General features: G+C 34.9%; 1 pseudogene across 1 annotated transcript; it reads left to right on the top strand.

The window, feature by feature from the left end:
- Nucleotides 1-534: 534 nt before the first annotated feature.
- LOC307176660 (receptor-interacting serine/threonine-protein kinase 2-like) lies at nt 535-1,722 on the top strand (annotated as a pseudogene). Its single transcript has one exon. The product of its transcript is annotated as a receptor-interacting serine/threonine-protein kinase 2-like (transcript).
- Nucleotides 1,723-26,680: the final 24,958 nt, after the last annotated feature.

The following is a 26,680-nucleotide window of genomic DNA, read 5'->3' as shown; positions in this document are numbered from 1 at the left end:
TTTAAGACATACACTTGAAAGCAAGGGTTCCCAAATCAAACAAACAGAATAGGATATTTATTTTAATTGGTATGCAGAATACTCCAAAAGTCTTCGAGGTTCCAATATAGTTTTATTGAAAGATTCATTGCAAAAGGCTAATGAAAAATTAAAGACACAAGAGGTACCTAAAGCAAAAGACTCTAAGACTGACTCTTACTACTCCCCTTTGTCCTCCTTTACTTTACTCTCATCTGCTTATCCTGTATCTGAATTGCCTTTCTACTCTGAAGAGACCACAGACTAGTAAAAAGTCCACCAAGTTATTGGCTTTACAACTGCAATGCCTCCAAAGCCAGAAACTTAAGACAACACATGAGCCTCCCTGGTTCCACCCTCCCAGGGAGTCCATCATCAAAATACTCGTCCACATATCAGTTGTCTCATTTGCCATCAACCAGGACACTGGAAAAGATTGTTTTCAAAGGTTTTGTCAAATCCTTTCACACCAGCTGGAATGTCCCCATATCCACCCTCAAAGGAGGGTCCCGTCCCTAAGGTTGACGGGGCTCTGAGGGATTCTCTGGTAAACTGCTGCCAGGTCCCTTAAACAGCCGAGGGAAAACTAAAATTAAAATTAATGGAGGCCCGCACCACCCGCTACCATGAACGAGGAGGCCATCTGCAGCGTCCTGCCCACCATCCCGTACCACAAGCTCGCCGACTTGCGCTACCTGAGCCGCGGCGCGTCCGGCACCGTGTCTTCTGCCCGCCACGCAGACTGGCGCGTTCGGGTGGCCGTGAAACACCTGCACATTCACACCCCGCTGCTCGACAGTGATTGGTGAATTATTCTCTGTAACCTGACTTCTGCCCATGAGAGGACCTTCCCCAGCAATCTCCCAACGCCTTATGAATAGTGAAAGAAATGATGTCTTAAGAGAAGCCGAAATTTTACACAAAGCTAGATTTAGTTACAGTCTTCCAATTTTGGGAGTTTGCAATGAGCCTGAATTTTGGGGAATAGTTACTGAATACATGCCAAATGGGTCATTAAATGAGCTCCTACATAGGATATGAGGAAAAATGAATATCCTGATGTTCCTTGGCCATTAAGATTTCGTATTCTGCATGAAATTGCACTAGGTGTAAATTACCTGCACAATATGAATCCTCCTCTACTTCATCATGACCTGAAGACTCAGAATATCTTATTGGATAATGAATTTCACGTTAAGATTGCAGATCTTGGCTTATCAAAATGGCGCATGATGTCCCTCTCACAATCACGAAGTAGTAAATCTGCACCAGAAGGAGGGACAATTATTTATATGCCACCTGAAAACTATGAACCTGGACAAAAATCAAGGGCTACTATATCAAGCATGATATATACAGAGCTATGCAGTTATCACATGGGAAGTCTTATCTAGAAAACAGCCTTTTGAAGAAGTCACCAATCCTTTGCAGATTATGTATAGTGTGTCACAAGGACATCGACCTGACACTAATGAAGAAAGTTTGCCATTTGATATACCTCATCGAGCACTTATGATCTCTCTAATAGAAAGTGGATGGGCACAAAATCCAGATGAAAGACCGTCTTTCTTAAGTTAGTGTACAGTTTTAATCTGGGCCTTTTGAATTACAAAAATAACAAATACGCTGTAAATAAAATATTCCTTGAACAACTACGAAAAAAAAAAATTAATGGAAAATGTTGGTAGATGCCAGAGCTACACTCTCTAAACACCACTTGCTCTGAAGCCTGCAGATGGAATCCTAGGAAAACTGGCAGACTCCAGCCAAAGATGAGAATTCTTCTCAGAGTCAGCTCTCCTGGATCTTTGCAATGCTCAGTCAACAGAGGAAGTAAAAGTTTATGTTGCTGCTTACTGGTTGCTGATCTTTTTGTCTCCCAGGGACAGCTATTGTCTTCTTGTTTGTCTTGTCCTTTTGTGTCTTGAGAACTCAGCGTTGCTTTCTTCCTGCCTGAAGCATGCGGATTGTCAGTTCTTGTGTATGCAGACAGCACTACTGTCCAATTGGAGGCCCAAAAGTATGGCTGAGAGAAATGTGGGTTGCATCCCATTTGTGGCTAGATAAGGTTAGACAAAAATGTGTGTTGTGCTCCATTTGCAGCTAGGGTCCTATCAATGAGTGCCAGCTCTCAGGGAAATTGTCTAAGTCTTTCTTTCTTTTGACAATCTTTGGGAGTGGTTATGAATTTTGGGAGGGGAGTATATTTGCACCCTATTTGGGGGTATCTTTTGCGTCATGGGGTTCTTCAATACTGACAGGAAGATTTACTGTTTGTCCTGGCTGAAAGCTAAGATATTTTAAATGATTTTTTTTTTTAAGTAGCTCTATGATCATTTGCCCAAATTGAAAGCTGATATTCAGAGCCCAAAAGGAACTTTTTTGTTTTGTTTTGTTTTGTTTTGTTTTTAAGGTTTCTCCCCTTGGCTAAATAAAACTATGTACATAGAGGGAAAGAAAAACATTCCAAAGACAAAGGACTCTAAATCTAGAATCTAAAAATCTTTTGACTTCTATCTTAAATAAAGTCCTTTTCTCTGATCTAAAGAAGTAAATTGAAGATAATGTAGTTGGATGGGTGGGTCATTCCCTTCATATCATTTTGGATGCAACAATTTTAGGGAGAATTAAAAAAAAAAACTGTCCTACAAATTGAGGACAGTATAGACAACTTGTCTTACAAATTGAGTTTATTCAAGAACAGAGAAAGCCTGTCTGTTCTTCTTGCCAATCTCAAAATCTCTCCTATTTATCTCAAAAGACTTGTACATATTATAAAAATTCTGGACTTAGGACACAAGAGTCTTTCTGGGGGGAACTTGCATTCTTTCTCTGTGCCTAGGAGATGTCAATGTTCTACTAAGTCTACTCTAGGAATTGGAGATGATCTCTTTGAAATGCAAACTTCAGGGAGATAATTCTTATCAAAAGGAAAAAAGAGTGGAGAGGGGACACCATGAGGAAATTAGTCAAATGAGAAATCTTAAACTTCCCTCCACAAATAGTAGGAAGTTTAAGCCATCTGAGAAGGTAACCTTAATTTATTCCATCTGCCAGAAACACAATTTGGATCCAATTGTTCTTTTGTAAGTGAGTTTCATATTATTGCACCCACCACATGGCTAAAATTTTAAAAGGAAAGCTATAAGATCTCTGCATCTGTCTGTATGTTTGTGTACGTCTGTGTATTTATGCTATTAAGTATGTGTTTTTTTCTACCTTTGAATGGTATTACCAAAATTAATCTGTAAAAAGTCCTATTTAATTGGCTTAAAGAAATTTAAGCATTTATATAAATCAAGTATACTCTCAGAAATGTAGAAAGTAACCCAAACTTTTTTTCAGGTTCACATAATATAGGGTAATTTTGGGGGGAAAATAAATTAGTTTAAGTTTGCTGCCTTCATTAAAACAGACATGTTTTTACAGTTATCAATATCAAATATAATTCAGACATATGGCATTTATCCTACGTAAGTTTACTAAAAGTCAAATAGGCTCATGTTATCACTATGACAGAATTTGTCAACAAAAAAAATAAGATGATGGTTAGCCATTTAACGACTCATGAAACTTTCATGAGTAATCTAAGCATAATTTCTAAAATAAGTAAATTCAACAGATGAAAGTTAAAAGTTTATAAGTTAAATTTTCAACAATAATTATGCTTTGTGGTATGTCTCCTTGAAAATAGTTTACAAAATCTTTTTGTTAGCTTGAAACATTAAAGTTATACTGAGATAAGTTAAATGATAGATATTCATTGAATATCTTGATGATTTCCAAATAAGATAAAATACTGAAACATTAATTACTGAACATAGTTTTTTCTACATTTGGCTTCCTTGTACAGAAGAACTAAAGATATTTGGGTCTATAGGTAAATATGTTTTCTTCACTATAGGGAAGAATATACCTCTAGAAATTATAAAATGTATTTATAAATTTGTCACTCCACAGAATGCTACTGTAATGGACATTCCACAATTTCTTACTTCTTAGTTTTCATTAGGAAATAAGGACTCTAAGGGTCAATAATTATAATCCACTGAAACTATTTAGAAATAATAAGGGTGAAAGAAACAGTTGTGTATGAAAGGTAAGAAAATAGAATGTGTTTTTTGGATAAGAAAATGTATGGGGGACGTGTTATTATAGAGGGGGCGGTAAGAGAAAAAAGAAAGTAATTTTGTCCTAAAGTATAATTATTAGTTGTTCCAGAATGAGAAAGAGGAAAAATCTTGAACAAAATCTGAATAAATGTAAAAAGGTTTAGAAGTTTTGTGTGAAAGAAATCTTGGGAAAGGAATTTTATGTGTGGTCAAGCTGGCAAATATCAAAATGGACTCATATTTAAGAGTATTTTTAACATAAATTTTAATATGAAAAGTACACTGGTGCAAAATTAGAATTGGTTTTCTCTCTGTTAAAAGAAAAAACTTTTGGGCTTCCCTGGTGGTGCAGTGGTTGAGAGTCCGCCTGCCGATGGAGGGGACACGGGTTCGTGCCCCGGTCCAGGAAGATCCCATATGCAGCGGAGCGGCTGGACCCGTGAGCCGTGGCCGCTGAGCCTGCGCGTTTGGAACCTGTGCTCCGCAACGGGAGAGGCCACAGCAGTGAGAGGCCCGCGTACCACAAAAAAAAAGAAAAAACTTTCTAATATTATTGGCCTGCTCTTAATAAGAAATTATAAACAAAGTATGCTTGTTTATCTTTTAAGTAATCTGCCTGGTAAGCAAAGATTTTGTGTTTTAACAAAATAATTTACTGTGCTTCATGTTGTCTTTATCAGGTCTTTGATTACTTAAGAAAGCCCAGTCTTATTATTATTAAAGAGCTAAGTATTTTTCTTGCAACTATATACTTTTCTGGATTTACCTTTGAAGTCTTTAATTGTCACTTTGGTTAAATGAATATTTTTGAGAAAACTCCCCAAATTTAAATTCTAAATAAAATCTTTGGACCTTGAAATAACTTTGGGATTTTTCAGAGGGTTCCTGGAACATTTGAGAAGTTTTGTTTTCTCTCCATACGAAAAGAGAAATATTAAACTAATTAGGCTTACTTGATACATTAAATTACATAGGAAGATGTCCTATAAGAATAGATGCTTAGCCTTCTCAGGTTATATGGTGTATTTTATTAACATAAATGTGCTGAAAATTTTATAAAATTCCTAAAATTCTGATATGTCCTGGGATAAGATTATCAGTCATAATTTCAGTTATTATCTTAAGATGTTGTATATTAAAGAAATAACCAAATCTCTTTGTCAATTCCATTATAATAAACTCTCATCAGATCTTTAGCAATGGGCATTTTTAAAGTCTTCTGTAATTTAAGGACTGTTATTGTTTTCCTCTGATGCAAAAGTGAGATTTGTAGAAAAGACTCTACTAAACACTTGACCACTGACATTACTGTCAAATTACAAAGTATCAAACCTTGGGTGCATATTTCAAAACTGAAGAAAACTCCACTTGACATCAGGTCTTGTATAAACTCCAGAAACCTCAAAGTCAAATTGACTAGGAGGAAAAGTAGCTGATGTCAAGGTGGCCGCTTCTTCCCAAGATGTTTGATCTAGAACACTTCTTTCCATTCTTATGTCCCTTTCTGACCATCTTTTTCCTAATTCTTATACCATGAAAGTCTTTATGATTCTTTTTTCCATATTTTCCTTGCCCAGGTCTGAGAAAACAATATCAAGTTTCACATATCTCGAGCCATTGCAAAGGAAGGGCATCCAACCTCCAATTGACTGTTGGATTTGCTATGACACTGGTGGTGCTGTAGTTCTTTCTGCTCATCACTCACTTCTCCCTGATTTCCAATGCCCCAGGATAGCTCGATAAACACTTCTTGGAAAGTAGAGATACAGTTACAGGAAATCTTAGCTGGTTTGAGTCATGGGGATGTTGGCTCAGGAGTGCTCACCAAACCATGGGCATTATTATGTTTCTAATAATTATTGTCTCCTTAATATAGTTTGTTCTAAAAAAGTTTTAAATCCACATGGGCAACCATTGACCAACCAGCCAACAGATGGTATGTTTCTGACTGGATCAACAAAAAAGAACAGAAGAAGTTAACCAACTCCCAAGAATATGAGCTTGACATGGTCTTTTGTAAACACTACACTGAGACCTGAAGAGACAATGGTAACAGAGAGTCACTCTAAGACCAACATATCAAGCCTCTTGAATGGTCAAGAGGATGATCCAGAGTGGGGACTGTTGAAATAACTTAGGCTCAAAGTGGAGCTGCTCCTGCTGGGGGTGTCACATCAGCAAACTGAAGCTTAGATAAATTTCTGTCCCTATAAATGCTTTGGTTGACCAGAAAAAAGTCTATTCAGTCAACTAATCCCCAAAAGCCAAGTCAATTCTGGACTCTATATTTATTTCCTTGTACCTTCTCACCCCGAACAAGGTTGGCTACATAGCCCCAGTCAGTCATATATTTTCTATTTTTCTCTTCCTTGTTCTTTATTCTTTATCCTGTACAAACTTCCTGTCTTCTACACTATTTTGCAGTTCCCTGGAGCCTTGGGAACAGAGACTGTGTAGTTCATGAAGTGTTAAATAAGTTCGCTTGTATCACCTAAATTGTCATCTTTAATCATTGTGTGTGTGTGTGTGTGTGTGTGTGTGTGTGTGTATTTTAGTTAAATCAACTTTCCAAGCAATTTATTCTGTGTTTTAATACCAGTTGGTCTGAGAAGTGATTTGAAAATTGATCACAGAATTTTACAGGGATTTAGCCACTAAACTATTTCATATATTCAAATTATTATACTTTTATTCCATACTGTATATAATTAAAGCTTTCTGAAGATTTAAACTATAAGAAATATTGTGTTATTGTATTTTATAAAAAAATGTCTATATGCAAAGGAAATGCGTTTCCAATTTTGCCTATAATTATTTATCTTCCTAGAAGACAAATTCTCAAGTATATATAATAAAATTGACCTTGATTAATCATCTGTAGCAGTGGTTATTTCTTTTTTACAAACAAGTGTCAGTGAAATAGAGATTATTAGTATGCTAAATAAAGTGACAAATTCAAGCCTTCTTATTATGTTTTCTATAAGAAGCATGAGTTCTCATAAACTATCAAAATGAGTAGGTCATTACTGAATATGAATATACCAAATTGTCAAATTAGCTCAAACTTTTATTCTCAAGGTCTTCAATATTCTTAATTTGATTCACCAGTAAACTAGCCATGTTTACTTTCTAAAGTCCAAATAAATTTCCTTCACAAGTGATAGAACTTACAAAACCAGGTTGCTGACATGGCATTATGATGCCTTTTGTATGTTACATATTCTCTAAATGCTAATCAATGAAACATGGTCTTTAAGCCCTCTTTCAGATTAGAAAACAATACACAATAGAAATAAGTAACAAAATAAAGGTAAAAGAATTGCCACTTCTCTAAACCAATGCTACACCTTGGATTGGTCTAATTTTTTTTAACATCTTTATTGGAGTATAATTGCTTTACAAAGTTGTGTTAGTTTCTGCTGTATAGCAAAGTGAATCAGCTATATGAATACATATATCCCCATATCACTTCCCTCTTGCATCTCCCTCCCACACTCCCTATCCAAGCCCTCTAGGTGGTCACAAAGCACCCAATCTCCCTGTGCTATGCAGCTGCTTCAAATAGCTATCTATTTTAAATTTGGTACTGTATATATGTCAATACTGCTCTCTCACTTCATCCCAGCTTACCCTTCCCCCTCCCCATGTCCTCAAGTCCATTTTCTATGACTGTATCTTTATTCCTATCCTGCCTCTAGGTTCCTCAGAATCTTTTTTTTTTTTTTGATTCCATATATATGTGTTAGCATACGGTATTTGCTTTTCTCTTTCTGACTGACTTCACTCTGTATGACAGACTCTAGGTCTATCTAACTCACCTACAAATAATTCAGTTTACTTTCCATTTATGGCTGAATAATATTACATTGTATATATGTGCCACATCTTCTATATCCACTCAACTGTCGATGGACATATAGGTTGCTTCCAGGTCGTGGCTATTGTAAATAGTGCTGCAATGAACACTGTGGTACATGAAACTTTTTAAATTATGGTTTTCTAGGGTATGTGCCCAGTAGTGGGATTGCTGGGTTGAATGGTAGGGTTTTTTTGTTTCTTGAGGAACCTCCATACTGTTCTCCATAGTGGCTGTATTAATTTACATACCCACCAACAGTGCAAGAGGGCTCCCTTTTCTCCACACTCTCTCCAGCATTTATTGTTTCTAGATTTTTTGATGATGGCCATTCTGAACGCTGTGAGGTGATACCTTATTTCTCTAATGATACTGCATTTCTCTAATGATTAGTGATGTTGAGCATCCTTTCAAGTGCTTGTTGGCAATCTGTATATCTTCTTGGAGAAATGTCTATTTACGTCTTCTGTCCATTTTTGGATTGGGTTGTTTGTTTTTTTGATATTGAGCTGCATGAGCTGCTTGTATATTTGGAGATTAATCGTTTGTCAGTTGCTTCATTTGTAAATATATTCTCCCAATCTGAGGGTTGCCTTTTCATCTTGTTTATGGTTTCCTTCGCTGTGCAAAAGCTTTGAAGTTTCATTAGGTCCCATTTGTTTATTTTTTATTTTATTTCCATTTCTCTAGGAGGTGGGTCAAGAGGATCTTACTGTGATTTATATCATAGAGTGCTCTGTCTATGTTTTCCTCTAAGAATTTTATAGAGTCTGCCCTTAATTTTGGGTGTTTAATCCATTTTGAGGGTTTTTTGTCTGTATGGTGTTAGGAAGTGTACTAATTTCATTGTTTTAAATGTAGCTGTCCAGTTTTCCCAGCATCACTTATTGAAGAAAAGACATTTTCTCCATTGTATATGCTTGCCTCCTTTATCAAAGATAAGGTGACCATATATGCGTGGGTTAATCTCTGGGCTTTCTATCCTGTTCCATTGATCTATATTTCTGTTTTTGTGTCAGTACCATACTGTCTTACTTACTGTAGCTTTGTAGTGTAGTCTGAAGTCAGGGAGCCTGATTCCTCCAGCTCTGTTTTTCTTTCTCAAGATTTCTTTGGCTATTCAGGGTCTTTTGTGTTTCCATACAAATTGTGAAAATTTTTGTTCCAGTTCTGTGAAAACTGCAATTGGTAGCTTGGTAGGGATTGCACTGAATCTGTAGATTGCTTTGTGTAGCTTAGTTATTTTCACAATGTTGATTCTTCCAATCCAAGAACATGGTATACCTCTCCATCTGTTTGTATCATCTTTAATTTCTTTCATCAGTGTCTTAAAGTTTTCTGCATACAGGTCTTTTGTCTCCTTAGGTAGGTTTATTCCTAGGTATTTTATTATTTTTGTTGCAATGGTAAACAGGAGTGTTTCCTTAATTTCTCTTTCAGATTTTTCATCATTAGTGTATAGGAATGAAAGAGATGTCTGCATTAATTTTGTAACCTGCTACTTTACCAAATTCATTGATTAGCTCTAGTAGTTTTCTGGTAACATTTTAGGATTCTCTATGTATAGTGACATGTCATCTGCAAACAGTGACCGTTTTACTTCTTCTTTTCCAATTTGGATTCCTTTCATTTCTTTTTATCTTTTTTCTTTCTTTTTTTTTTTTTTTTTTTTTTTTTTTTTTGATTGCTGGGGCTAAAACTTCCAAAACTATGTTGAATAATAGAGGTGAGAGTGGGCAACCTTGTCTTACTCCTGGTTTTAGAGGAAATGGTTTCAGTTTTTCACCATTGAAAATGACGTTGTCTGTGAGTTTGTCATATATGGCCTTTATTATGTTGAGGTAAGTTCCCTTTATGCCTACTTTCTGGAGAGTTTTTAATCATAAATGGGTGTTGAATTTTGTGGAAAGCTTTTTTTACATCTATTGAGATGATCATAGGGTTTTTATCCTTCAATTTGTTAATATGGTGTATCACATTGATTGATTTGCGTATATTGAAGAATCCTTGCATTCCTGGAATAAACCCCACTTGATCATGGTGTATGATACTTTTAATATGCTTATGGATTCTGTTTGCTAGTATTTTGTTGAAGATATTTGCATCTATGTTCATCAGTGATATTGGTCTGTACTTTTCTATTTTTGTGACATCTTTGTCTGGTTTTGGTATCAGGGTGATGGTGGCCTTGTAGAATGAGTTTGGAAGTGTTCTTCACTCTGCTATATTTTGGAAGAGTTTTGGGAGGATAGGTGTTAGCTCTTCTCTAAATGTTTGATAGAATTCGCCTGTGAAGCCATCTAGTCCTTTGCTTTCTTCTGGTGGAAGATTTTTAATCACAGTTTTTATTTCAGTGCTTGTGATTTGTCTGTTTATATTTTCTATTTCTTTCTGTTCAGTCTTGGGAGGTTGTACTATTCTAAGAATTTGTCCATTTCTTCCTGGTTGTCCATTTTCTTGGCCTATAGTTGCTTGTAGTAATCTCTCATGTGTCTTTCTAATTTTCAGTGTCAGTTCTTACTTCTCCTTTTTCATTTCTAATTCTGTTGATTTTAGTCTTCTCTCTTTTTTTCTTGATTAGTCAGGCTAATGGTTTATCAATTTTATCTTCTCAAAGAACCAGCTTTTAGTTTAATTGATCTTTGCTATTGTTTCCTTCTTTTCTTTTTCATTTATCTCTGACCTGATCTTTATGATTTCTTTCCTTCTGCTAACTTTGCGTTGTTTTGTTCTTCTTTCCCTAATTGCTTTAGGTATAAGGTTAGGTTGTTTATTTGAGATGTTTCTTGTTTCTCCAGGTAGAATTGCATTGCTATAAACTTCCCTCTTAGAACTGCTTTTGCTGCATCCCATAGGTATTGGGTCCTCCTGTTTTCATTTTCATTTCTTTCTAGGTATTTTTTGATTTCCTCTTTGATTTCTTCAGTGATATCTGGGTTATTTAGCAGCGTATGGTTTAGCCTCCATGTTTTGTATTTTTTACAATTGTTTTCCTGTAATTGATATCTATTCTCATAGCATTGTGGTCAGAAAAGATACTTAATATCATTTCAGTTTTCTTAACTTGACTAGGGCTTGATTTGTGACCCAAGATATGACTATCCTGGAGAATGTTCCATGAGCACTAGAGAAAAATGTGTATTCTGTTGGTTTTGGATGGAATGTCCTATAAATATCAGTTAACTCCATGTTGTTTAATGTGTCATTTAATGCTTTGGTTTCCTTAATTATTTTCATTTTGGATGATCTGTCCATTGGTAAAAGTGTGCTGTTAAAATCCCCTACTATTATTGTGTTACTGTTGATTTCCCCTTTTATGGCTGTTAACATTTGCCTTATGTATTGAGGTGCACCTATGTTGGGTGCATAAATATTTACAATTGTTCTATCTTCTTCTTGGATTGATCCCTTGATCATTATGCAATATCCTCTATGTCTCCTGTAGTAATCTTTATTTTAAAGTCTATTTTATCTGATATGAGAATTGCTACTCCAGCTTCCTTTTGATTTGAATTTGCATGGAATAATTTTTCCAACCCTTCACTTTCAGTCTGTATGTGTCCCTAGTTTTGAAGTGGGTCTCTTGTAGATAGCATATATATGGGTCTTATTTTTGTATCCATTCAGTCAGTTTATGTCTTTTCGTTGGAGCATTTAATCCATTTACATTTCGGGTAATTATCTATATGTACGTACCTATTACCATTTTCTTAATTATTTCAGGGACTTTTTTGTGGATATTTTCCTTCTCTTGTGTCTCCTGCCTAGAGATATTCCTTTGGCATTTGTTGTAAAGCTGGTTTGGTGGTGGTGAATTCTCTTAACTTTTGCTTGTTGTAAAGGTTTTAATTTCTCCGTTGAATCTGAACGAGATCCTTGGTGGGTAATCTTGGTTGTAGGTTTTTCCCTTTCATCCCTTTAAATGGGCCCTGCCACACTCTTCTGGCTTGCAGATTTTCTGCTGGAAGATCAGCTGTTAACCTTATGGGTATTCCGTTATATGTTATTTGTTGCTTTTCCCTTGCTACTTTTAATATATTTTCTTTGTATTTAATTTTTGATAGTTTGATTAATATGTGTCTTGGCGTGTTTCTCCTTGGATTTATCCTGTATGGGACTCTCTGTGCTTCCTGAACTTGATTGACTATTTCCTTTCCCATGTTAGGGAAGTTTTCAACTATAATCTCTTCAAATATTTTCTCAGTGCCTCTCTTCTTCTTCTGGGACCCCTATAATTCGAATGTTCGTGTGTTTAATGTTGTCCCAGAGGTCTCTGAGACTGTCCTCAATTCTTTACATTGTTTTTTCTTTATTCTGCTCTGTGGTAGTTATTTCTACTATTTTACCTTCCAGGTCACTTATCCATTCTTCTGCCTCCATTATTCTGCTATTGATTACTTCTAGAGAATTTTTAATTTCATTTATTGCATTGTTCATGATTGTTTGTTTGCTCTTTAGTTCTTCTAGGTCCTTGTTAAACGTTTCTTGTATTTTCTCCATTCTATTTCCAAGATTTTGGATCACGTTTACACTCATTACTCTGAATTCTTTTTCCAGTCAGCTGCCTCTTTCCTCTTCATTTATTTGGTCTGGTGGGTTTTTATCTTGCTCCTTCATCTGCTGCATATTTCTCTGTTTTCTCATTTTGTTTAACTTACTCTGTTTGGGGTCTCCTTTTCTCAGACTGCGGGTTCATAGTTCCTTTTTTGTGTGTGTGTCTGCCCCCAGTGGGTAAAGTTGTTTTATTGGCTTGTGTCAGCTTCCTGGTGGAGGGAACTGGTGCCTGTGTACTGGTGGGTGGGGCTGCATCTTGTCTTTCTGGTGGGCAGGCTGCATTTGGTGGTGTGTTTTGCGGTGTCTGTGAACTTATTTTGATTTTAGGCAGCCTCTCTGCTAATGGATAAGGTTGTGTTCCTGTCTTGCTAGTTGTTTGGCATGTGGTGTCCAGCACTGGAGCTTGCTGCCTGCTGGGTGGAGCTGGCTCTTAGTGCTGAGACAGAGATCTCTGGGAGAGCTCTCGCCAACTGATTTTTACATAGGGCCAGGACGTCTCTGGTGGTCCAATGTCCTGAAGTTGCCTCTCCCACCTCAGAGGTTCAGGCCTGACACCAGGCTGGAGCGTGAATACCCTGTCAGCCACACAGCTCAGAAGAAAAGTGAGAAAAAAAGAAAGAATAATAAAAAAATAAATTAAATCCATTAGTAAAATAAAATAATAATAATAAAAAAAAGAAGAGAGCAACCAAACCAATAAACAAATCCACCAATGATAAGTGCTAAAAATTATACTAAGATAATAATAAAAATCAGAAACAAGTCAGTCACAGACAGCAAACCCCAAGTCTACAGTTCCTCTCAAAGTCCACTGACTCAGTTTTGGTTTGATTCATTTTCTGTTTAGGTATTCCACAGATGCAAGGTACATCAAGTTGGTTGTGGTGATTAAATCTGTTGCTCCTGAGGCTACATGGCGAAATTTCCCTTTCTCTTCTTTGTTCGCACAGCTCCTGGGGTTCAGCTTTGGTTTTGGCCCCACCTCTGCATGTAGGTCACCCTCAGGCATCTGTTCCAACCCGGACAGGGTGACTGATTAGGGGTTCTGGCTCACTCAGGCTTGGGAGGGAGCAGGGTACGGTAGTTATATTTGGAATGCAGGGCGAGCCTGCAGCGGCAGAGGCCAGCATGACATTGCAACAGCCTGAGACGTGCCATGTGTTGTCCCGGGGAATTTGTTCCTGGATCACAGGACCCTGGCAGTGGCAGGCTGCACAGGCTCCCGGGAGGGTGTGGATAGTGACCTGTGCTTGCACACAGGATTCTTGGTGCCTGCAGCAGCAGTGTTAATGTTTCATGCCTGTCTCTGGGGTCCGAGCTGATAGCTGCAGCTCACACCTATCACTGGAGCTCATTAGGTGGTGCTCTGCCTTCTGTGGACAGATGGGGAAGGAATCTCCTCTCCTCGTGCACTCCAAAACAATAGTCTCTTGCTTCTTAGGCAGGTCCAGTTATTTTCCCTGACTCTTTCCCAGCTAACTGTGACACACTAGTCCCCTCAAGCTGTGTTCACACAGCCAACCCCAGTCCTCTCCCTGGGCTCAGACCTCTGAAGCCTGAGCCTCAGCTCCCATCCCCCATCCACCCCATCAGGTGAGCAGACAAGCCTCTCTGGCTGGTGAGTGTTGGTCAGCACCAATCCTCTGTGCGGGAATCTCTTCACTTTTCCCTCTGCACCCCAGTTGCTGTGCTGTCCTCTGTGACTCTGAAGCTTCCCCCGCCCCTGCCCCCCACTCATTTCTACCAGTGAAGGGGCTTCCTAGTGTGTGGAAACTTTTCCTCCTTCACAGCTCCCTCCCAGAGGTACAGGCCCTGTCCTTATTCTTTTGTCTTTGTTTTTTTTTTCTTTTTTCTTTTGCCCTACCCAGTTAGGTGGGGGATTTTCTTGCCTTTTGGGACTTCTGCCAGTGTTCAGTAGGTGTTCTATAGGAGTTTTCCACATGTAGATGTGTTTTTGATGTATTTGTGGGGAGGAAGGGATCTCCCCGTCTTACTCCTCCTCCATCTTGAAGGTCTCCCTAGATTTGTCTCCTCATCCTAGAAATCCCAAATTGGGGGCTTCAATTGCATTCTGCCCTGTTTCTTTCTTCTTCTTTTTAGTCAGGTGGATTGCTTTCAGTTGGGGCAGTCTTCATTCCACATGAGCTTTGAAATCATACCCTTGGATCTGAAATCCCATATCCCAGAAGGTTGGCGATTGTCCTTCTTTCATCTGTTATAGGCACATACTCATATTTGTATGGTTTTACTGAGCATGCCTTGCAACTCTTGGGCTTTTATCCTATGTCTCACATCCCCCGTGGCCAAGAATTGCTCCTCAGGGCAAACCACTGAGACATTCTGGTCTATTTTTCTAAATGTGTTCACATTGGTTTTTTGACTAGAGGCCCACAACAATATTTAATTTTTTTTGAAACTAGTTGAAATATATTTTCATTATATTAGAAATGACAGAAATAAAGGAAGAACTTTATATGTGAACTATATTCATTATTAAAATAAATTTTGAGTCTAGGGAAACAGGTGTTTTTTTTTTTTTCTATTCTATTTACAGTTACAATTTATTACGTTGAAAGGGTACAGATTAAAATCAGCTAGGAGAAGAAGCACATGTTGAAAATATTAGGAGAAATATCAAATGCAGAGCTTCAGTCCTCTTCTGTGGAATTAAGACAGCATTACTTTTCTACAATTCATGTCTAATAATACACATGGAGTATTGCCAATCAAGGAAGCTCACCTGAGCATTTGGTTTCCAGAATTTGACGGGGAGCTCATTCACATACTACCTGCTTGACTGACCTTTAGTCACCAGCCCTTTCCTGTGGTTGGGAATGATACTTTTTTTTTCCATTCCCTTCTGGAGGTAAAACTGATACTGCATGACCCAAATAAATTATCAATACATCCATCATAAATTACACTGTTAGTCTGTCTGGTGGCCAAAGGCCCCAGTCAAAGATAATTCTATTTGACATGATATTCCAAGAGCCTAGAGATCACCTCCCAGTAGCTGCAGCAAAGACCAGACCTCTCTTCAGGTAAGTTTAATTCTTCACTATACAGGCTACTTCCTGGTATTTAGCCAAGGCTCTCTTAGAGCCAAATGATCATATTTGTTTGTGCATTTACATTTAGTGTAGCATTTATATGATGGACACAGTAATAGTATCAGTGTGAATATGTCTGTCATTTGGGGAAACCATGTGTGAGGTAGGGATAGATTTAAAGAAACCACTAATTCATCTTATAAGGCAATTACATACATTTTCATATTTTTGTACTAATTTAATTACATGTTTTCCCCCTTTGATGTACTGCTATTAGTGCCATATGATAAACTTGTATAAAACTGTTTAGCATAGAAACTAGCTGATGGTTAACTAAATCTAGTTCTTCCTCTGGCTGTTCATTTTATTAGAGGCTGAGGAGGCTTTAACTAAATTTTAAGGAAACAGTTTTGAGAAATAGATGGGAGGAGTTTTTTTGTTTAAAAATACTTTAAAGAGTATATTTTTTTCAATCCAGAAAATTGTGAGAGGGGAAAAGTCCTAAGGAAGTTAATTCAAATTTAGTCTTTTTTTTAGCAAGAATATATTGTTTATAAAAATCAAAAATCTGAATTGCAACAAGGTTAGATTAAGAAAAAAATAATTAATTGGGTTCATATCACTTAGACATCCAGATATTTGCCTATTCCAAGCACTTCTCAAAAACTAAAAGGCATTTAAACAACTCTTTTAGTTTTTCACCCTTTATTTTCCTGCTCCGAGCACTTCTCTCTGAGTATGGGGCTCATTCTCTCCTACTGACACAGCTTAGCATGTATTTATGGGGAGTATTGGTACATGGACAACCTTTTAGTCTTCTCAGAACTTAAGGTCTTAGAGAAAAAAAAAAAAATTTTCTGGTGTATGTTTCCAACACACTGACTCCATTTGGCCTAACAATCAATGATCATTTGCATGGAATAGGGGAATCATGGATCTCTAAATAAAGGCTGCTGGGAAGACAAGAGATATGCTTGCATAAAACAAAATGTGTTGTGGCTGCAAACTATGATTTAAATTTGTCAATTAGCACAGCCCTGAAATAAGTTTGCAAAAATTATTAGAGCCATGAGAATTCCATTCTGCCTGCAAAATGTGCATTGACCCCAAACACATTTAAAATGCAGTAAAAGAATTATCCTCCTGATATTGTCAGTTTTTCTGCATAGGAGATTGTGTTTAAAACCACTAGGAAGAACCTCAGGATAGGCTTGTCACACTTTTATTTAAGGTAGAAGAGCAGAAATATGTAATAGGGCACTCATAATATTTGAGTCTCTCTGCTGCATCAGTCCTTGTCAGAAGAATATGCCTAGACAAGAAATGGCATTTCCTCTGCCACATACTGTTGTAAAACCCAGGTCAGGAAACTTTTTCTGTAAAGGGTCAGATAGTAAATACTTTCAGAACTGCAGGCCATTTAGTCTCTGTCTCAACTACTCCACTCTGCTGAGCAGCATGAAAGAAGCCATAACAACATAGAAAGAAATGTGTATTGTTTGGTTCCAAAAAAACTTTATTTATAGGCAATGGAATTTGAATTTTGTATATTTTTCACAAGTCATGGAATATATTCATTTTTTAAATTTTTTTCCCCGACCATTTAAAAATGTAAAAACTATTCTTAGTTTGTGGGCTGTGCAATCAGTAGCAGGTCAGATTTGGTCCATGGGTCATAGTTTTCTACCCCCTGTGTTAAAGGACTCAAGATCTCAAACCTTTGATTTATGAAAGAAAGAAATGGGATAAAGTGTAATTTAGAATACGTTTTCTTTGACTATATACAAATGTATTTATTTAGATATCATTTTATTATAAAAATATTGTATGTTTGTGTGATTCCACATGTTAATCCATTAAGTGATTTTTATGCTATCAAATGTTTTCAGGCTCATATTAGATGGTCAAAAAGTATTGTGAATAAAAGTAAGATTTTTTCAATAAGAACATCAAGAATAAGCTGATATTCCATCTATTAACACATGTCTTTCATAGTGTTATGATTTAACTGCAAAGAAGGTGAAACATATAGCTAAATTTGAAGAATTAAAAAATCATAATGTAAATATATTTTACTAAGCTCTGTCAAATAATCCTAGCTAAATCTATTCATACTATTCTTTATTTACCTTAATGATTTTTGTCTTATTTCTTACATTCTGTCTTTTAAGCTCCGAGTTTTAGAGAGAAGCCTTTTTATAAAAGCAGTCTCTGACTTGAACAAACTTTCAGTTCTGTCCAATATCAACAAGAATATTGTTCTTAGCTCTAACTATCACATGGTAGCCCACTATTTCTAGAGACTATTGTTAAGTGAAAATTTTTCTCTAGTCCACTCAAAGTTTTGTTCATTTCACATAGGATTTTAGCTTTGTGTGTGTGTGTGTGTGGTACGCGGGCCTCTCACTGTTGTGGCCTCTCCCGTTGCGGAGCACAGGCTCCGGACGCGCAGGCTCAGCGGCCACGGGCCCAGCCGCTCCGCGGCATGTGGGATCCTCCTGGACCAGGGCACTAACCCGCGTCCCCTGCATCGGCAGGCGGACTCTCAACCACTGCACCACCAGGGAAGCCTAGGATTTTAACTTTAATAAAATAGATTTGGAAATAAGCTATGATGTGATAAATAAGATTACAATCTTTCATCACTGCATTTTCCCTCAAGGAGAAACTTCCTGTTCCTTCTAACTTCATGCTTCATCCTGGGTGGATATCCAGATATGAATTTCATTTACTCAAGATTGGAATTTCCTTGTTACATAATATTATAGTTTAGCCTATTTCAGATCTCTCTGCAAGGTACTGCTTTAAATTTGTTTCTTTTATCTCTCTCCCTCTCTTTCTTTCAACATTTTATTAAACATACAAGGTATATTAATATTTAAGAGGTACAATTTTTTTCAGTATTTCCTTGGATTTTCTATATATACAGTCATGTCATCTGCAAAAATAAGAGTTTTATTTCATTTCCAATATTTATACTTGTTAGACTTGTTAGGACAATGTTTTACGGAAGTAGTACCAGAAGATCCTCTTCTCTTATTGGCAGGGTAGGTTTTCATTAATTCTTAATTAAATATCATGTTTTTATTTTTTTTTAAAGAAGATGTTGGGGGTAGGAGTTTATTAATTAATTTATTTATTTTTGCTGTGTTGGGTCTTCGTTTCTGTGTGAGGGCTTTCTCTAGTTGTGGCAAGTGGGGGCCACTCTTCATCGCGGTGTGCGGGCCTCTCACTATCGCAGTCTCTCTTGTGGAGCACAGGCTCCAGACGCACAGGTTCAGTAGTTGTGGCTCACAGGCGTAGTTGCTCCGTGGCATGTGGTATCTTCCCAGACCAGGGCTCGAACCCGTGTCCCCTGCATTAGCAGGTAGATTCTCAACCACTGCACCACAAGGGAAGCCCCCTGTTTTTCTTTTTTGTCCTTTACTAGATTACAGAAGATTCTTTAATTTTCTATATGCAGTTTATTATTTATGATTGGTATTAATTTTTATATACATACCATACAATTTACATATTTTAGTGTATGTTTCCACGGATTTTAGCATTTGTGTACCTTTGTATAACAACCACCACAGTCAGAATACAGAATCAGAAAATTCTTTATTATGCTGTCTTGTTTGTAGTCAGCACTTTCTCCCATCCCCAAACCTGGCAACAACTAATCTGTTCTTGTTTCCTATAGTTTTGCATTTTCTAGAATGTCATGTAAATGGAATCATACAGCATTTAACTTTTTAAGAATGGTTTCTTTCTTTCAGTGTAATGCATTTGAAATTCAGCTATATTGTGAATATCAGTAGTTTATTCTTACTTAGTAGTATTAAATTTTATGGCTATGCATAACTTGTTTATCTGTTCATGGACAATGGGCTGTCTCCAATTCTGGTCAATTATGAATAGAGCCACTATGAACATTCATGTGAATAAAAGATGTCATTTTTCCAGGGCAAAAACCAAGCAGTGAAATTGTTCGGTTATATGGTAAGTGTATATATAATTTAATATGAAAGTGACAAAGAGAGTGACTGTACCATTTTGTGTTCCCACCAGCAATGAAGGAAAGTTCCAATTGCTTTGCCTCCTCGTTAGCACTTGGAACTGTATTTTTAATGTATTATATATATATATATATATATATTTTTTTTTTGTTGTTGTTGTTAGACTCATTTTTATTACAAGTCTTCATTTTGTAATTTTATATATTTAATATATATTTTTCATTTGAATAGATGTGTAGTGTTGTCTCATTATGGTTCTAATTTGCCTCCTTTTAATGATTCATGAATTGAGCATCAAAAAGAGTTTTTAATTTTTGTTTTATAATGTGTTGAATATAATCAAATGATTGTTTTGTATCTATGAAGAAAATCTCATTTTTCCACTTCTTTCACTTAATATTGTTAATTGTATCGAAAGTTTTTCAATGCTAAACTGTCATTTTATCCCCACTTACTTGATTGTGTTTTGGATTTTTGCATTTATGATTATAAAAGAGATATGTCCATAACTTTCCCTTTTTTGTAATATTTCTGTCAAGTTTTGGTATCAAGGTTATGCTGGTCTTAGAAAATAGGTTTGAGAGTAGACATGCTTTTTTATTCTCTGGAAGAATTTGTGTAAGATTGGCATTATTTCTTTCTTAAAAATTTAGAGAAATTCTCCAATCTTAATCTAGGGTTTTCTTTAAGGAAAAAGAAGAGGAAAATATATCAGATTCAATGTCCTTCCTTTGTATAGAGAGGTTTCCTATTTTCCATTATCTTTTGAGTCCATGTAAACTAAATTCATTGAGGAGTCCTCCTTTTTATCTAATTTGGAAAGTGGAAATAAAAGTAGTGAATTCTCCAACTGTGTATGGGGTGGGAAGATCCTTGACAAACTAGTTTGATATTAGGAGTCCTGAGCATAAAAAACTTTTAGTTAGAATGACTAGCTATTACTGAAATCTACATTAAGCAACTTAAGAACAGAAATAGTCTCTTCTAATCTGTGCATCTCCCATTCTCAGCACAGTGAATGGCACAATGTAATTGTTCAGTAAATATTCTGGTTGTGATTAACAAAGGACAAATTCCTATAAAGAAAAAATAAACTAAATTCATGAATCTATTGCTGTAAAATTGATCATGACGATTTTTTAAAATTTTTAATGTTTGCAAAATCTGAAGTGATGTCCCTTTCTCATACCTTATATTAGTCAATTTTTGCTCCCCTCACACTTTTCTTTGTCAGGATTGTTAGGGTTTATGAGTCTTATTAATCTTTGCAAAATACCAGCTATTGAGTATGGTTACTTATTCTCCTCTTTTTGTTCTTTTTCATTGGTTTCCAATCCCATCATCATTTTACTTTTCCTTTATTTTGGTTAGAGTTTGTTTGTTGTTTTCTCCAACATTTTAATATAGATGCATAGATCATTGATTTTTCCAACACTTTAAAAGCATTACATGCATTTAGGGTTATAAATTTCCTTACAGGCATTCTTTAAGCTTCACCCAACTGTTTTTATTTTTAACAGCTTTATTGGTTATAATTAACTTACAACTTGTTCACATTTAAAGTGTACATCTGATAAGTTTTGAGGTTTATGTATACAAGATTCCACCACCATAGTAGATGTAGTGAGAATATTTATCTTCACCAAAAATTTTATCAGGCCCTTTTTTTAATACAACTTTCTCACCCTTCCAGACCCCTGTCTCCAGGCAACAACTGATCTGTTATTGCAGATTGATTTCTATTTTCTAGAATTTTATATAATTGGTATTAGTGTATGCTCATTTTTCTATGGCTTCCTTCATTCAACATAACTATTTAGAGTCTCATCTATGTTGTTTTATCAATAGCTCATTTCATTTTATTTCCTAGAATTCCCATTGTATATATACACAAGAATATATGTAATCATTTATCTGTTGATGGACATTTGGGACGTTTACATCTATTACAAAGAAAGCTGCTATGAACACCTGTGTACAGGGCTTAGGAATTATGCTTTTTTCTTTTATGAAAATGCCTAGGAGTCAAGTTGTCAGGTCATATGGGAGGTACATGTGCTGTGTTTTAAGAAACTGTCAAGCCATTTTTATCATTGCCAATGAAATATTATCACAAAAATATATGGAAGCAAAATATAAAGTTGTTAGGTCCAAATTAAGATTTATTAGAAAATACAGATAGGAGAGCAATTAAAATAATATCATGAGAAAGTTAAACACAGTTAGAATACAGGTATTCTATAGTTCAATTAAATGAAATAAATACTTGGCCTTTGTCTGGATAAAGATTTGAATAAGCCAACTCTAAAATAGTCATCTTAAAGACAGCTAGGGAAATTTGAATTTGAATGGACTGACTGTTAAAGACACCAAGAAATTATTTTTAATTTTGATAAATATAAAAATAGTATTGTGATTAAGTAAAAAAAAAATCACATTTTTAAGAGATGTATACTTAATTATGGTGATAAAATTAGGAGATATCAGTGGTGATTTGTTTAAATGCCTCAGCAAAAACAAACAAACAAAAACTTATAGGGAGATTAGATGAAGCAACTGTGGTAACAATGTCAGGTTCTCCAGAGCTAGTATATATGTATATACATGTATATGTATGCATATACATATATGTGTGTGTGCAGATGCATATATGTGTGTGTGTGCAGATGCATATATATATATATATATATATATACACATTTTATTTTATATATATAGAGAGAGGAAGACAGAGAGAGAGAGAGATTTATTTCTAGGAATTAGCTATGTGATCATGGAGGCTATGAAATGTATATGCAGGCTGAAAACTCTTGGGCAATATCTGGTTTTACAATCTTGAGGTAGAATATCTACCTCCTCCTGTAAATTTTAGTTTCTGCTCTTAAGAACTTTCAATTGATTAAAACTAGCATCACAAATTTTCTATCCAACTCTGGTATATACTTGGAAATTTTAAGCTAAAATAAAAATAAAATGATTAATTACTCAAGTTGGCAAATGATTACTATCTTCTCATCTATATTATTCTCCACCTCTTGTCTTCCACACAGTCTAGTTCCAAAGCCTTTCTCCTTGTTGAAGAGAAGAAATGTCAGGTATCAGTAGAAAATTCTATGTAGGAAAAGAGTAATCAAAACCACACTATCTTACCTGTCATAACATTGTTTAAACCACTTTAAAGGTATTCCACCATGCTTATTATGCCTTGCCCCATGCACCCCACAACCCCAGAAAACTCACATCAACTCAGTGCTTACTTTAGAAACTCCCTTCTTCAACTTTGTTCAACCATGACATTGGACCCTGTTATGTAGCAGCAGCAATCAATGCTAGAAGACTGGAGCAATTCTTTTAACCTTCTAAAAAATTTTGTTTTTTTTCTTGAATTTTATATCTTAGCCAAACAATATCCAACAAGTATGAGAGTTTTAAAAAAATGTCACTTACTGAACTGCTTAGATGAAGAAATTCTACATCCCACAAACCCGTTTAAAGGAAATAACTAGAAGTTGGAAACCAAAAATGAAGATAGTGTAGTATATGAGAAATTATATAGGTCATCCATTAGTTCAGTGAAAAAAGCTAAGGAAAACAGCAGGCCTGAAAGATTACTTGGCCAAAATTAGAGCAAAATTTATGAGCAAGGATATGTTCATTTTGGAGATTAGAATGAATTCAAAAACCTTAATGAGTGTTTGGCTTTGAAAAAGGAGAAATATTTTCCAAATCCCAGCAAGAAATTGGAAAGGCAACCAGAAGTTCTAGGAAAAGGAACAAAACAAAACTTCTGTGCAACAATGTCATCATTCAAATATAAATAGAACTAACATGTAACATAAATTTGAATAATTAGTGAAGTTTAGAAAGAAAATCTACTTGACCTTGTTTCTAGAAATTTTCTCCTTTGAGTGGCACAGGGCATTCACACTAAGAACCAGAGAAGAAGGTGCAATCCCTTTGATCTCACTAACGGGATCAGCAGTAAATAATATTTACATAAACACACCATATTAAAGGTTACTTATTGATATTCAAATTTTAGATTAAAAATTACTAAGCACAGAAATGTAATTATCATTAAAAAATAAATTTTATCAACAAATGTAAATAAATGTAACATTGGAAGGAATGTATGGAGTGGAGGGACAGGAGGATGGTTAATAATTCTGATAAACTTTTCTTACTTTGAAGAAGAGAATCAGTAAACACTGCTGTATATTAATAAAGTAAAATGTCCCAATTTAAGCTTATTATTTAAAGTTTAAAAAATAATAAGTACAGGTAATAAAAACATGATGCAATTATTAGAAAGGAGAGATTGATGAGAAGCATAGGAGATGTAAATCAATTAACTCTTCATCTATCATTCATATTAGGTCAATGGTTAATGAGTAAACATAATTAATCAAGAAATAATCCAAGATGATCACTTAGAAATATGAAGATAGCTTCCAGAAACTGTTAAAACAGAAGAAATTAAAAGCAGTTGTCTCTGGGGAACAGTAATAAAAGTGACAAAGTTTAAAAAGTCCAAACTCATCAAAATGTATACATTTAATATGTACAATTTTTACATATTAAGTATACCTCAATAAAGATAGAAAGTTTTTTTAATTATTTGAAGTAATTGGATTATTTTCCATTATATCACATAAATGTATGAAATCTTATGTGATAAATACAAAATTATGAGTATACACACATAATAACAATGACAACTACTACCACCAAAACAACAACAACAAAAAATTACTTTTACAATTCCAAAGTAGTTGACATTTCCTTAGTGAAAGAAGTCAAGACACCAAGGTCAATATTAAGAAAACATCATTTAGGCTAAAAGGGTCATAATACCCCAATAATCCATATCCCTTAAAGTAAGTACCTAATAAAAAAATTAGAAAATAAAATGTTTGTAAATTAAAATGGGATATTTTCATAACTAGTCTGAAAGAGTATAAACTTATTTTTTTAATTTTGCATTAATTTATACATTATAAACTTAGAAATCTATTCACTTTATCAGTGAGCGTTATTTTTGAATTATTATGCAGTGCTAGGTAAACATGGATGGGGTTGTGGTCTGTGAGGTGTGTGCAGTCTGAGACTGACAGATGCAGTGAATGGTCCATTTTGGAGGATACACGGCCCCATATTCACTTATTTTATACTTTGTGCAGAAAAAAGAAAAGATACAAAAATAATAGATGCTACTATTTTCCTATGAGTTTCTTGTTAGTTAAGATTCTACAGTTCAAATTTACTCTTTATTAGAATTGAGTAGTACTATTCTAGGTGCCTTATCAAAAATACCATAGAGACCATATCCAATGTAGGATTTCTTTATTACTTATTTTGTAAAATTTGATATAAACTAAAAAATTAATTCTTTATTTTTAATAAATAGCATTTCTAAAACACTCTACAATTAGAAATAGAATGATCAAGAATCCCTTTGATATTCTTTTTACACTTACTTTGTGAATCATTTATTTCTCTTAAACTAATAAAATAACATTTTAATTTAATAGAATTACAACTAAAGCAGAATAATATTATTTACAGTGATTATTCTAAATAAAAACTTGCTTTCGTTAAAAATATTGAAGACATTTTATAGGACTTGGAAATGAATGATTTTCAGCAAAGGTACTTAAAGTTGTAGAATATAATTGGCTACTTTAAAGGGAATATCTTCTAAGTACAGCATGTGCAAACTATATGGCGGCTGTCAACTGCACTATTAAAGATGTTCTTAGAGGAATTCACAGTAGGATTTTTTTTTAATATATAAAACTATTTTATTGAAGTATAGTTGATTTACAATATTACATTAATTTCAGGTGTGCAACATAGTGATTCAATATTTTTATAGATTATATTCCATTTTAAGTTATTATAAAATATTGGCTATATTCCCTGTGCTGTATAATATATCCTTATAGCTTATCTATTTTATATATAGTAGTTTGTACCTCTTAATCATCTACTCTTATCTTGCTCCTACCCCCACTGGTAACCATTGGTTTGTTCTCTGTATCTGTGTCTGTTTCTGTTTTGTTATACTCATTCGTTTTATATTTAAGATTACACATATAAGTGATAGCATACAGTATTTATCTTTCTCTGACTTATTTCACTAAGCATAGTACCCTTCAGGTCCATCCATGCTGTTGCAAATACCAGAATTCACAGTGGGATTTTGTTTATCAAGTTGACTTTAGGCAGATTTGAAGTTAATTTGGCATTAATTTAGCACATCTCTTGTGAGGGTAATGAATTTGAATAAAAGTTCTTACTATTGAAAATTGTTATTCTAATGTTAATAAATTGTCATAATCACATTTCAATATAAAAATAAAATTTTACATGTTTATATTCTTAGTTGACAGGTATCATAATAAAACTAAAGTCAGAAATTTTATCAAAGAATGTATAGAAAATATTTTTGGTACGTGTGCTCCACACAACTGACTTACCTGAATTTTAGAATGCTGAATCAGACTCTTGTACGTTCACATATTTTTTGTATAAAATATATCAATCTAAATGAATTAAACATGGAATAATTACAACACATTTGAATACTCAAGTTTTCAGCAGACTGATATAATTTAAAGAAATAAGGGATTGCTTTAAAATATTATTGCTAATTATAAAGACAACTACATAGCTGAAATTTCTAAGTATAAATTATTAAATAGAAAATTCTTTTTAAACCTATTTGTCTTGACTTTTAATGATGTTAAAATTGATTTTTTTAAAAGCAAGCCAGCAGAGAAACTAAATATTTCAAAGTTGAAATTTTTAAATAAGGTTAAACAGAAAAAAATAAAGACTAAATAAGGTTAAAGTAGAATATCAATCCTCATATAAGGCTTGTCCGTGTAGTTTTATGTGGATCAATATTGTTAGAGAACAAAATTTACTGAATAGTTTTATCTTATTATTTTATTTACTGGGAAAATTCTGATATCTGCATTGCATCAGATTAGCATAAAGTCCATTTATTTTTAGCTGTAAAGACAACAGAGAGAAACACATTGTTCTGACCTAGGGTCAGATATCTTGCCTTTTGCTTTGTCTGGC

Source organism: Stenella coeruleoalba, assembly GCF_951394435.1.
Source record: "Stenella coeruleoalba genome assembly, chromosome: 18".
Classification (NCBI taxonomy): domain Eukaryota; kingdom Metazoa; phylum Chordata; class Mammalia; order Artiodactyla; family Delphinidae; genus Stenella; species Stenella coeruleoalba.
Note: the sequence above shows the minus strand (reverse complement) of the source record. Positions and strands in the feature narration are given on the sequence as shown.